Genomic DNA, 12,293 nt, shown 5'->3' on the forward strand with positions numbered 1-12,293 from the left:
AGTAACAGTTCACATGCCTCAATTCATCAGGGATGATGGATGATCTGAGTCTACTGTGATGGAAGAAACCCTTCTCAAGTCGACATATTTGTCCAACGTGGTGGTGTTAGGAAAGAATCAGATAATTAGGTATAGATTTGTGTGGCCGGGAACACCCCACTCGTAGGGTGGATTTACACGAACGTGCAATACGTCTGTGCAACGCGAGTGATTTTTCACGCGCGTCGCACGGACCTATGTTAGCCTATGGGGCCGTGCAGACAGTCCGTTATTTTCACGCAGCGTGTGTCCGCTGAGTGAAACGCACAACATGTCCTATATTTCTGCGCTCTTCGCGCATCACGCACCCATTAAAGTCAATGGGTGCGTGAAAATCACGCGCACCACACGGAAGCACTTCCGTGGGACGCGTGTGATTCGCGCAACAGCAGTAAAAAGTATGAATGAAAACAGAAAAGCACCACGTGCTTTTCTGTTTACAAACAGAGTCATAATGATGGCGGCTGAGCGAAAATCACACAGCCACGCATCATACGAGGGTGACACACGGAGCTGTTAAGTACCATTTGCGCGCGCAAAACGCACACGCTCGTGTAAATCTGGCCTTAGGTAAATGATTTATAGATCTGTGGGAAAGGATCTCAAGGCAAGTTTGATGATCCCACTGTTTATATGGCTACCTGTGGAAACCATGATATACCACAGTTTCGGCTGTAACTCACGATAGGTAGATTCCCCATTCTAATAGCCACTATCCTAGTTTAGGAAGGGATAGGAGGATCCGAGTTTCCACCTTCAGAGGATATTGGTTCCCATAGGGATAGAATAGTTGGATGCAGTATTTTGTCAAAAAGAAGGGAACTGTTAGAGTAATTATATAAAGGTTATCAAAATATCTGCATTATATTCAATGAGATATGTTCATTGATGCCCGTGTCCAGGTCAAATTTTCCATTTCTTATATGCACTTCTTTAAACGATAATATTTTTGTAACCGCTTTGAATATCACAACTATTTTTACTTAGTTTTGTTTTATAAGACTTCTGATGCTTTTATTTTCTAGATTAGTTTAATTAACTCAGTTTTTAATTTTTATTATGAGAAGTCAAATCAGAAAAAAAAACAAAAACCACTTTATATCTATTCATCTATATATATTTATCTACAGTAGAGCTCTGTAACAATTAGTCTTCTCCCTTCGTCACCCTGGATCACTGTGAAGGGAGAGTGAAGAGCGCTATATATACACACGACCGTGAAAAATATGTCAGTCAACAAAGAATCAACGGTCAGTTTTTGTTTTTCATGTCTGTTTTGCATCAATGTGTCTCAAAATTTGAACTCATTTCCTGGCCGTCTGACCGTTTTTAACCGTCATTTGCCATCCGTGTTTCATGGACGTTAAAAAAAAATAAAAAATAAATGGATCAATTTTATTCGTTGAGGGTATGTGCACACGTAGTGACCAAAAACGTCTGAAAATACAGAGCTGTTTTCAAGGGAAAACAGCCCCTGATTTTCAGACGTTTTTTGACCAACTCGCATTCTTCGCAGCGTTTTTTACGTCCGTTTTTGGAGCTGTTTTCATTGGAGTCTATGAGAAAACAGCTCCAAAAACGTCCAAAGAAGTGTCCTGCACTTCTTTTTACGAGGCGTAATTTTACGCGTCGTAATTGCCGTACGACGCGTAAAATTACGCGTCGTGGGAACAATACAGCGTTGTACCCATAGAAAGTAATGGGCAGATGTTTGACAACGTATTTGAGACGTATTTTCAGACGTAAAACGAGGCAAAAAACGCATCGTATACGTCTGAAAATAGGTCGTGTGAACCCAGCCTAAGAGTTTTTTGTCTCAACCCCCTGAAAACACCACAGGACCCATGTCGATAGTGACACAATACCAGTGTAGATAGTGCCACATTGCCCACATAGATAGTGCCAGTGCCCACAGTGTCAGTTCTCCCTGTAGATAATGCCCACATAGTGCCCATGTAGATAGCGCCATAACATCCCCCCTGTATTTAGCAATGTCCCCGCTGCAGATAGTGCCACCCCCCCCCACCCCACATGTAAATGGTACCCCCTTCCTGTAAATAGCACCACTGTAGCTCCCTGTAGGAGCGGAATCCCTCTGGCCGAAGATTCTGCTCCTACAGGAAGCCCCTGATGTCTCTGTCCATATATGGACAGTAATGTCAGGGGTTAAATCTAAAAGCGGAATCCCCTCCTACCAGTGCGGGGATTCCGCTTCAAGAGTAGCCCCTGATATCATTGTCCATATATGGATAGTGATACCAGGGGCTTCTCCAGTAGCGGAATCCCCGGCCAGAGTGTTGGACGGGGATTACGCTCTTAGAAAGAGCCACTAACGGTGACACGATCTATAGCGGGGATGGAGACAGCGGGTGCTCCAACTAGGAGGGGAATACTCGGCCAGAGCGCTGGCCGGGAATTCCGATGCTGGAGGGAGCTTAGGTGGCGCTATCTAGAGGGTTTTGCGATGCCTACAGGGTGTTGTGGGTGGCACTATCTACAGTGAGGGGGGTGTATTCCAGGGCTCTCAAAGCCCTGGCCGACATGTGTGATAATTGCACGGGGCATTGGAAGTAAGAACATATATAGCCGTATGGCAGCCGTGAAAGGGTTAAAAACAGTTTGTATTACGTTTGTTTTTTTCATTAAATGTTAACGATTTCATTTGTGCAATATTTTTTGCCATATTAGAGGAAATGTTTAATTTCTATTGACTTTTATAAAGACGTGGGATGAAACGGATATCACCATGAGTTATGGCAAATGACAAACTCAACTATTCTGCATCTTTATGTAACACCATGAGATGTAAAATATTCCTCTAGTTTGGCTTCATTTTATTTACTTTTACTAGTGATCCTGGCTCCTTATCACAACCAAGTGTCATAGAAATGACTAATACAGATGTGACAATGTAGTCCAAATAATTTTAAATCTCAAATTGAAATCCTATGTAAACAAAATGTACCTGTTTTCCTGCACTCAGTCGCCTCTGCTGTATTTGAAAAGTCAAGTCAAATTACAGGCACACGGCTGGAATAATCTTACTGTAACATACAAGGAAATAAGAGTCAAGTTCAACTTTTCTTATATAGCAATATATTCCACAGTACTGTTACATTTTCCTCTCTGACACACACATTAGGGCCACATTCACAGTAAAGCTGGTATTACACGGCCCGACTTGGGCTGTGCAATCGTTACTCTGATCGCTCGTCCCCATACATTTTTAGCATGTAGGTAGCAGGGAAATATGCTGCCGACAAGGATAAAAATTTCTGCATTTAAAACAATGCAATCAGCTGATGAACGAGAGTTTTGCCCGATAATTGGCCAGTGTAAGGACACGGGCAATTTTGGCCTTGAGGACAGAACAATTTTTTTTTATATTTCCCTCTTTGCATCCCGACACTCATAACTCTTATTTTTTGTACGACGTAGTTGTAGGAGACTGTTTTTTGCGGGACGAGTTGTACTTTATGTAGGTACCATTTTTTGGTACAAATACATTATCGTTTAGTTTCTATACATTTTTATTTTGGCGAAAATTCAGAAAAAAAGCACTTCCGTTTTTACGCCATACACCGATCATAAATAATATTATACATTTGTTGTACAGGTTGTTACGGTCGTGGCGATAACAATTATGTCTATATTAGTTCATGTTTTGGGACTTCTATTTTGAAAAGTTTATTTATTATAAGTAGTGTGTTTGTGTATTTTTTTTAATCCCATGAAGGGATTTATCATTTTGATTTTGTAACTGTAATGTACTGGCATAGATCTATATGCTAGTACATTAGCCTGTGTACGGATAGTACACAGGCAGTTGCTAAGGCAGACCTCAGTATGCCCTAACAGGAAATATGTTCAGACAGCCTTGGGGTCCTTCAATGGACCCTGGGCTGTCTGGCCATACAAGTTATGGGCTTTGATCGCGTCACACGTTATTTTCTGTGACGCGATCAAAGTGCAGTTCCCTCTCCTTGAACGCCACGATCAGCTTTCATCGCGCCATTCAAAGGGTTAATGGCGGAGAGAAGACGTTTCTCTCCTCTCCGCTGTCAGAGCGGGACCGTGGCTGTGTATTACCGTTGCCCCGCTCTCGATCACGCGCAGAGACGGCTGTCACACAGGACGAGAATGGAGAAGTAACCGCCGCTCAGTACGAGCATTCTCGTCCTGTGTCGGCAACCAGTTAAGCCAATTAACTTTTAGTACGTTTTTTGGAGCATGGAAGTAAACCGGAGTGTCAGGAGAAAACAGGGAGAACATACAAATAACGTCTAATAATATAATTGCCCTAGTAGGTGGCAGGTACATTTTATGATAAATCACAATTTGCCTATAAAGGAACAAAGCCTATTTTCCACACTACATCGCATTCCAAATTATTATGCAAATGTTATTTTTCGCTGATTTTCCTAAATAGTCGATGCAAATGACAGTCAGTATAATCTTCAAGCCATCAACCGCTGGAGTATAATGCAAATTTTATTGAACAAATCTCCTAACAGATTTTTATTTTAGAAGTAAAAAACTCAAAATCCAAACTTAACTTATTATACACAACAGAGAGCAATACATTTTAAAGGTTGTAAAGAGAACTAAAATGGTCATTTGTAAAATTTGCAGCATCAGGAGGTCATATTTACAGAAATCAAAAGCTCTTTCAATTGAAAAAAACGTAAAATAAAAAATGGTACTTTACCCGCATGTATAAGATGTAAGATCGGTATATAATATTGTAAGATTGACACATAATATTGTAATAACCTATATTTCAAAATTGTCATTTGTATAAGGTGGATCATTGTGATTTATATAACCGAGCGGTTATTCATATAGGTGGAAGGAATGTGGGGATCATCATAAAAAAGACATCATATTGGTTATACTTCTATATATGTTTTTTTATATATGTCTTGGAGCGATTGAACCGTATTCACACAGCTTTTAGTTAAGTAGCATAGACGAGTCATGCAATTAGATCTCATTATGCCGCAGCGCAGTTTCACAACAAATAATGAGGTCTTTTTATTCAATTAATTCATAACTACACTTATATGCCCCAGAGGAAGCCGGAAGGGCGAAACCCAGGGTTGGGTTGCATTATTTGGCATTTTACAAGAGCTTATCTTATGCTTTTATCTAGATCGGTTTTTGTAAGTATGGAATAAACTCGTGGAATTTGTAGTTTCCCAAAGGTAGTGCACCATCTCCTTTCTCCCTTGCTGGAGATTTAGAACATCAAGTACGAGGATCTACACACACCAGTGGAAATTTGGATTGTTTTTTCTGCATTCTAGCTCGGGGAAGGTCAAACCCTTGATGGACACTTCAGACTTTACATCCACAACCGTCTGAGCGGTAAAAAACTATCAATTTGTCTCTTTATTTTTCTGGTATTGAGGATTTCACCTCTTTTTTTTTTTTTTTTACCTGCTCTGGTTGTTCATCTCCTTGTTGAGATATGTCAGTCAGTAGAGAGCTGATTGAGGCAGATTTTGAATTGACAGCATTGTTTGACTTTTTTTGCTGTGTTTTTTTCCCACATTTTTTTTAAGCCGTTGAAGAGAATGCAAAAACCACAGACAAAAAAAGCACCAAACGAGCGCCGCAGGTTTTTTCTGCCTCCTATTAATTTCAATGGGAGGTCAGAGGCGGAAAACACTCGAAGACCATCAGCCCCCCACTCACAGTAAAGGGACCATCAGCCCCCAACTCACAGTAATGACCATCAACCCCCCAACTCACAGTATTGACCATCAGCCCCCCAACTTACAGTAATGACCATCAGCACCCCCACTCACAGTAATCGCCAGCTGTGTCAGGCTACACGAACCCATTGGCTGTCGGCCTTGGTGGGAGGAGCTATGTGCTGCTTATTCAGACACGTACACCTCCCCCTCTTTGGGAGTTTTTTTTACTGTTGACATCGTTACAGCTGCTACTCCTGAACACACCCACAGACACGTCATCGGGGTTGGGTCTTGATAGTTAGGAGTCTTCAGCTAAATAGATGACTCTTTCCACATGTCAGGGAGGACGTTACACGCCGTGACAGGCATTTATCCCAGCATCGTGGGAACAGATGCATTTAACTATCTCTGTCACTGCATAAGATTTATTTATTTCTTGCTCCAAAGCCTCCGATTGTAGAGTCTTGGCCTTATCTCCCCTGAAGAATTTTGGCCACAAGGAAACGCGTCGGTAGAATGCATAATACCAGTTGCCTGGATACACATCAAAGGAAAAAAGGAGGTTTCCCAGTCCCCGGCTACAGGATCGAGATGGACTTGGATACATTATAGAACGGGTAGGGGGGTGGATTACCCCAAATATACCTCTTGAAAAACCTCTTCCTTATGCAGTCATATTTGGAGCTTTGTATTTATTCTGTAAAAAAGTCGTCACAACCTGCACAAATGGGTAATCCGTGGCCAAACAGAATGTAATTTTTCTCTCACAAAAGGGAGTACAGTTTTATTCTATAAATTTGTCCTTTGTGTATGTATTTGCACACTTTTAACAAATCATAAGTAAAAATTTATATTTTATAAACTCTATCCTCATTCCAGTGATTTGTTCATAAATTCCAAATAGAGTATTAATATTTCAAATAACCTCTTGCTCGCCATATTGTGCCATAATCGTGTGCGACTCCATAAACGTACCTTGAGGTCTGTATAGGCTTTTACCTGTGTCCAACTTACATGCTTCTGCGAGTGCCATGAGTTCTGCCTCTTGGGCAGAGCTGCTTGAGGGCAGTGGCTTTCGCAGGACTGTCTTACCTTCCTGGACTACTGCATACCCCGTGGTGAAATGTCCTGTTTGCTTGTTCCATTATCTAGATCAGTCTACAAAATACTGAATATCATAGTTAGTCAATGGTAACACCTGGTAACCCTTGGGCTTGAAGTTGCATTAAACAATGACAATCAGGCTCATGTTCCATATCAAACAAGACATTGTCATTTGCAAGTTTGTACATTAAACCCGCCCCCCCCCCTCCTTTCTCTACAACCATAGGCATAGTGATGGTTGTGTGGGACTGGGTGGTCTTGGATAGCAGTAAACCTATATGGGAAAATTACAACAATAATGAGACCGTTTCCTAAGCACATAGGTCAATAGAGATACAACACAAAAGCAAATTATCAACATATTGCAACAGACAAGTGGTGGAGTGTTTGGGGGACCACTTATCCAACAGCTTTCATTGCACGAATGACAATATCAGGGGAATTTGCTGCACCCTGGGGAATCCCCATCCAGGCATATTGTTTGCCCCTGTGTGTAAAGGCAAAGTATTGGTAACAATCCAGAGACAGAAGGATAGAGAAAATCTGGGTATTAGGGGGGATTCACACGAGCGTGTATTCGGTCCGTGCGGGCCGCGTGGTTTTCACGCGGCACGCATGGACCAATACAAGTCTATGGGGCAGTACAGACAGTCCGTGCTTTTTGCGCAGCGTTTGTCTGCTGCGCAAAAAGCGCGACAGGTTCAATAACTCTGCGTATTTCGCGCATCACGCACCCATTGAAGTCAATGGGTGCGTGAAAACCACGCGCACCACACGGAAGCACTTCCGTGGGACGAGCGTGATTCGCGCAACAGCAGTGAAAAGGATGAATGAAAACAGAAAAGCACCACGTGCTTTTCTGTTTCCGAACATCCAAACGGAGTGTCTTTGCGATGAGCGAAGCCGGACAAGCGTACCGAACTTCACCGGGTTCGGCCAAACTCGTTTTGGCCGAACCCGGCAAAAAAATTATCGGTACGCGACGTCAGGAGATAGTCACTGTCCATGGTGCTGAAAGAGTTAAACTGTTTCAGCACCATGGACCGTGACTTCCGATCCCAATATACATGAACCTGTAGAAAAAAAAACGAAGTTCTGACTTACCGCTAACTCCCGGCTTCTTCCTCCAGTCTGACCTCCCGGGATGACAATTAAGTCCAAGTGACAGCTCCAGCCAATCACAGGCCAAGCACAGGCTGCAGCGGTCACATGGACTGGCGCGTCATCCAGGGAGGTGGGGCCCGATGTCAAGAGAGGCGCGTCACCAAGGACGCGTCACCAAGGACGCGTCACCAAGGACGCGTCACCAAGGCAACGGCCGGGAAGTTCTCGGTAAGTACGAACTTTTTCTTTTTTTTCTACAGGTTTTGCAATATTGTGTTCGGCATTCACTGTCGAGGGTGCTGAAAGAGTTAGCTCTTTCAGCACCTTGGACAGTGACGGCCGTCGACTAGCCTCATCTCTATGATGGTGGCTGCGCGAAAATCACGCAGCCGCGCATCAGACACGGATGTCACACGCAGCTGTCAAATGGTTTTTGCGCGCGCAAAACGCTGCGTTGTTTGCGCGCGCAAAAATGCTACGCTCGTGTGAATCTGCCCTTATAGGGAGACACAATGAGAGTTATCAGTTTTATTACCTGATAACTTAGCAATCTATCATTTATGCAGACCATGCTTGTTAAGTATTTCAATTTCAAAGGAAACTAAATTTCTGCTATATTTATAACTCTAAAACCTGACTGTACAAATCTCACTTTAATTATTTAAACCTTATAGATAAGGTACATAAAAAAAAAAACTGTCTTCTTACACAACCTTAGGCTGGATTCACACGAGCGTGTGCTTTTTGCGCACGCAAAAAATGCGGCATTTTGCCTGCGCAAAAGGCACTTAACAGCTCCGTGTGTCAGCCATGTATGATGCGCGGCTGCGTGGGGTTTTTCGCGCAGCCGCCATCATTATGACACTCCATTTGGATGTTTGTAAACAGAAAAGCACGTGGTGCTTTTCTGTTTTCATTCATCCTTTTCACTGCTGTTGCGCGAATCACGCTTCCGTGTGACATGCGTGGTTTTCACGCACCCATTGACTTCAATGGGTGCGTGATGCGCGAAAAACGCTCAAAGAACGGACATGTCGTGACTTTTACGCAGCGGACGAACTCTGCGTAAAAATCACGCAACTGTCTGCACAGCCCCATAGACTAATATAGGTCCGTTGCACGGACGTATATCCCATTCGTCTGAATAAGCCCTTATACTGCAGTTCATTAGTCATATTAGCAAATGAAAGCCGATATAGCCAAGTATGCAAAACAAAATAATTTGGAACACCGTTTTAAGTATACCCATCAGCCATCCTGCTATTCCCTTAAACCAATTAGCTGGGTTTAAGAAAGAAAAGGTATTATTCCACCAGGAGTCTTTGTTGACCTTGTGATCTTGAAGCCACTTCACTCTGAAATCGGCTATTTTTGTTAGACTAGCTTTAACACGTACGTTGCCCACATGATTAATATAATGGCAGCATTTTATTATTATTCCCTTCCTCTTTGTTTCTTCAATTCCAACAATTTAGTACAAGTTCAAGGCATTCTATAATTACCTAGACTTAATCACATTGGAGGTATCTACATTAGTGTAACCATCAGCCATCAAACCTTTTACTTCCTGTAACTCACTAACTGGATATATTCCACCTGTTCTAGGCTTTGGCATTCTGCTTATCATGGTTAGTAGATCATCATCATCATCATCATCATGTTAGGTGACATACAATACATTGTTTAAGCATGTGGGGTTATAATTGCTGTAAGAGCAACACTCTAATATCTGTGTTAACTAAATTCAACCATTCATAATACATTTTCTTTTCTACATCATTCTTACAATACGGAGCAATAGTTTTCAACACTTTAGTATCTAGAGTATCCTCCAAAGGTGGAGCTGGAAGCACAGTTCTCCACCCATTCCACATTTTGTATACTTTCTTACCATGTGCCTAAATCATTATGATCATACGACTTCCTTCAGGATATGCCACACAGTGTCCCCATGGGTGGGGTTTTACCATAACTCCAAATTTCACTCCTCTACGGAAGTCCAAAACTACAGGGCACAATATGGATCTTGTCAGACCACCTTTAATTGGCAGGCAATATCACCGTACTAAACCTTACTACTACATGTCACATTTTGCTGCTATAGCATAGCAGTCAGAGATTAGTAACTCAAGCACAGGCACAGAAATATACAAGAAGAAGAACTCTTATAGATACAAAGGATCAAACCAATCAGTACAAACATTCCCTGCTTCACTTTCTACCAACTCCTGCTACTGAGTGTAACACAGAGAATTAAACTAGACAGCGGACCTTTTATGGGATTTAGAGACTTTTACCGTCCCTTATAAGATGCAGATAGTTCAGGAGTAACCCTTCACTTACCTTATACATTCAAACACATTTGAAAGGTCCTTCTATTACCCATTCACTGTATTGTTAGTGAGAACAGTCAATACATCCACATCACAAGAGAACACCACAAAGAGGTATAGTAGAAAACACTTATAACCCCAACAGTAAAGATGCAGGACTTATGTATACAAAACTAGTCATACATTCACTTCTATCTCTTTTCCCAGTTGTTAACTCTCTAACTCACTCCTGACCACGTGTGCAATAATTGTCACAACGCGGACGTGCACGAGTGAAGTGCAGATTCACAGATGGGAGTGTTACCCGCCACTTCACACACAGAGTTTATATAATAAAGTGTCTGTCATGCTCCGTTGTTGTGTTCTCTCCTCTTGGGCGCCCCTGCAGCGTTTACAGTGGCATGGACGGATATGGGCAGTCGACTGGCTCCCGTCCCACCTCTTTGTCCATGGTGGCATTAAAGGGGTTGTCTGGGATTTAATGACTTTGTGTTAATGCATGTAATTTATAAATGTAAATACATTTGTAATATACTTACATTTTCCAAAGTGGCCCTGTTTCCAGATCCTGCCATGGGGTACTTGACGGGTGACGTCACTCTCTGCACTGGCTCTGGCCGCTTTGTTGATCTTGAATTTTTTTCCGGGTATACGACACGTCATTTGTGACATGGGGTATATCTGCTTGTTCTGTTGTAACGCGCATGCGCGGCCCCTGCTGTTCTCTTGAACAGCAGGGACCGCGAGAACAGCAGTGACAGCGCATGCGCGTTACGGGCTGTGAAGCAGAACAGCCCATACACGGCACGTCACAAGTGACGTGTCGTATACCCGTCAAAGAATTCAAGATCAACAAAGCGGACAGAGCCAGTGCAGAGAGTGACGTCACCCGTCAAGTTCCCCAAGGCAGGATCAGGAAACAGGGCCACTTTGGAAAATGTAAGTATATTACAAATGTATTTACATTTATAAATTACATGCATTAACACAGTCATTAAATCCCGGACAACCCCTTTAAGCCTTGATTAGGAGGAGGAGAGACGCGCTTTCTATTTCTGTAGGCAAATAATGCAGCAGAAGATTTTGTCCTGAGGACAGGCTGATTTGTTTGTTTGTCATCGTCCCCCTTTCCCCTGACTAATAAAAGATCTCCTGAGTGATTACTCTGTATTATAGAATGAATGTAATCTCTTGTAACCGCTTCTGGGGATCCCCCCCTTCTCTTATTTTTGTATGTTTTTTATTTTCCCTCCCACCTCTTAATTCTTTACCCCAAATGCAAAAAGTTTAATAATCAAATTTTGAAAAAAACAAAGTGTCAACTTAGACCCACGTTCTGGTGTAAGTCTGTAAAACACAGAGACACTGTACCATATACTTCTGTTCATTCAAACAGCAAACATACAGTTAGCATAACAATTTTACACATATTTTACAATATTACACATATTCTGCAATCTATAATATAAACCAATATCTTCCTATGGAGATTGGACATCAAATCATTAATTACAGCAGTTTATATAGCCAATATGACGTATGTACACCAGGAGATAGAGATTAAGTATACAATACCACATGTTCAAATTACACAATGTATGTAAGATAATGTTAATTTATGATATACCAAGTGTTATACGTCTATATAAAATAATGCGGTTACGTTTTTAATTTATTATATACAATGGTTAGTTGAACAGATGGAATTCCTGTGACTCCGTCTGGTAACTCACACAATAGAATCAGTATAACTTCTGCTCTCCCACAAGATAAGTCATCATTCTCCATATTGATACATTAGTAAAGAGTTTAATTTCTTAATTTTTCCTTATCACACTCCCAATAATCATTCACAAGTATTATGCTGATCAGTCATATACTTAATGCTCCTGGGTGTTTTAACACTATGTTTCCTACGAATTTGTCCTGGTAACAATTTTACCAATGACCATTCCTAATTGGACTCCCTTATACACACAGGGTTTTATTTATTTAACCCTCATATATTCATTCT

General features: G+C 41.8%; 1 protein-coding gene across 1 annotated transcript in view; it reads left to right on the plus strand.

The window, feature by feature from the left end:
• Window positions 1–6,018: 6,018 nt before the first annotated feature.
• LOC142665291 (NACHT, LRR and PYD domains-containing protein 12-like) overlaps window positions 6,019–12,293 on the plus strand; it is a 169,360-nt gene continuing 163,085 nt past the window's right edge. Inside the window, exon 1 of the mRNA XM_075844941.1 lies at window positions 6,019–6,355. The gene's annotated coding sequence lies outside the window, so the exon portion shown is untranslated. The remainder of the gene's footprint in view (window positions 6,356–12,293) is intronic.

The sequence above is a fragment of the Rhinoderma darwinii genome, chromosome 12 (genome assembly GCF_050947455.1).
Source record: "Rhinoderma darwinii isolate aRhiDar2 chromosome 12, aRhiDar2.hap1, whole genome shotgun sequence".
NCBI lineage: Eukaryota > Metazoa > Chordata > Amphibia > Anura > Rhinodermatidae > Rhinoderma > Rhinoderma darwinii.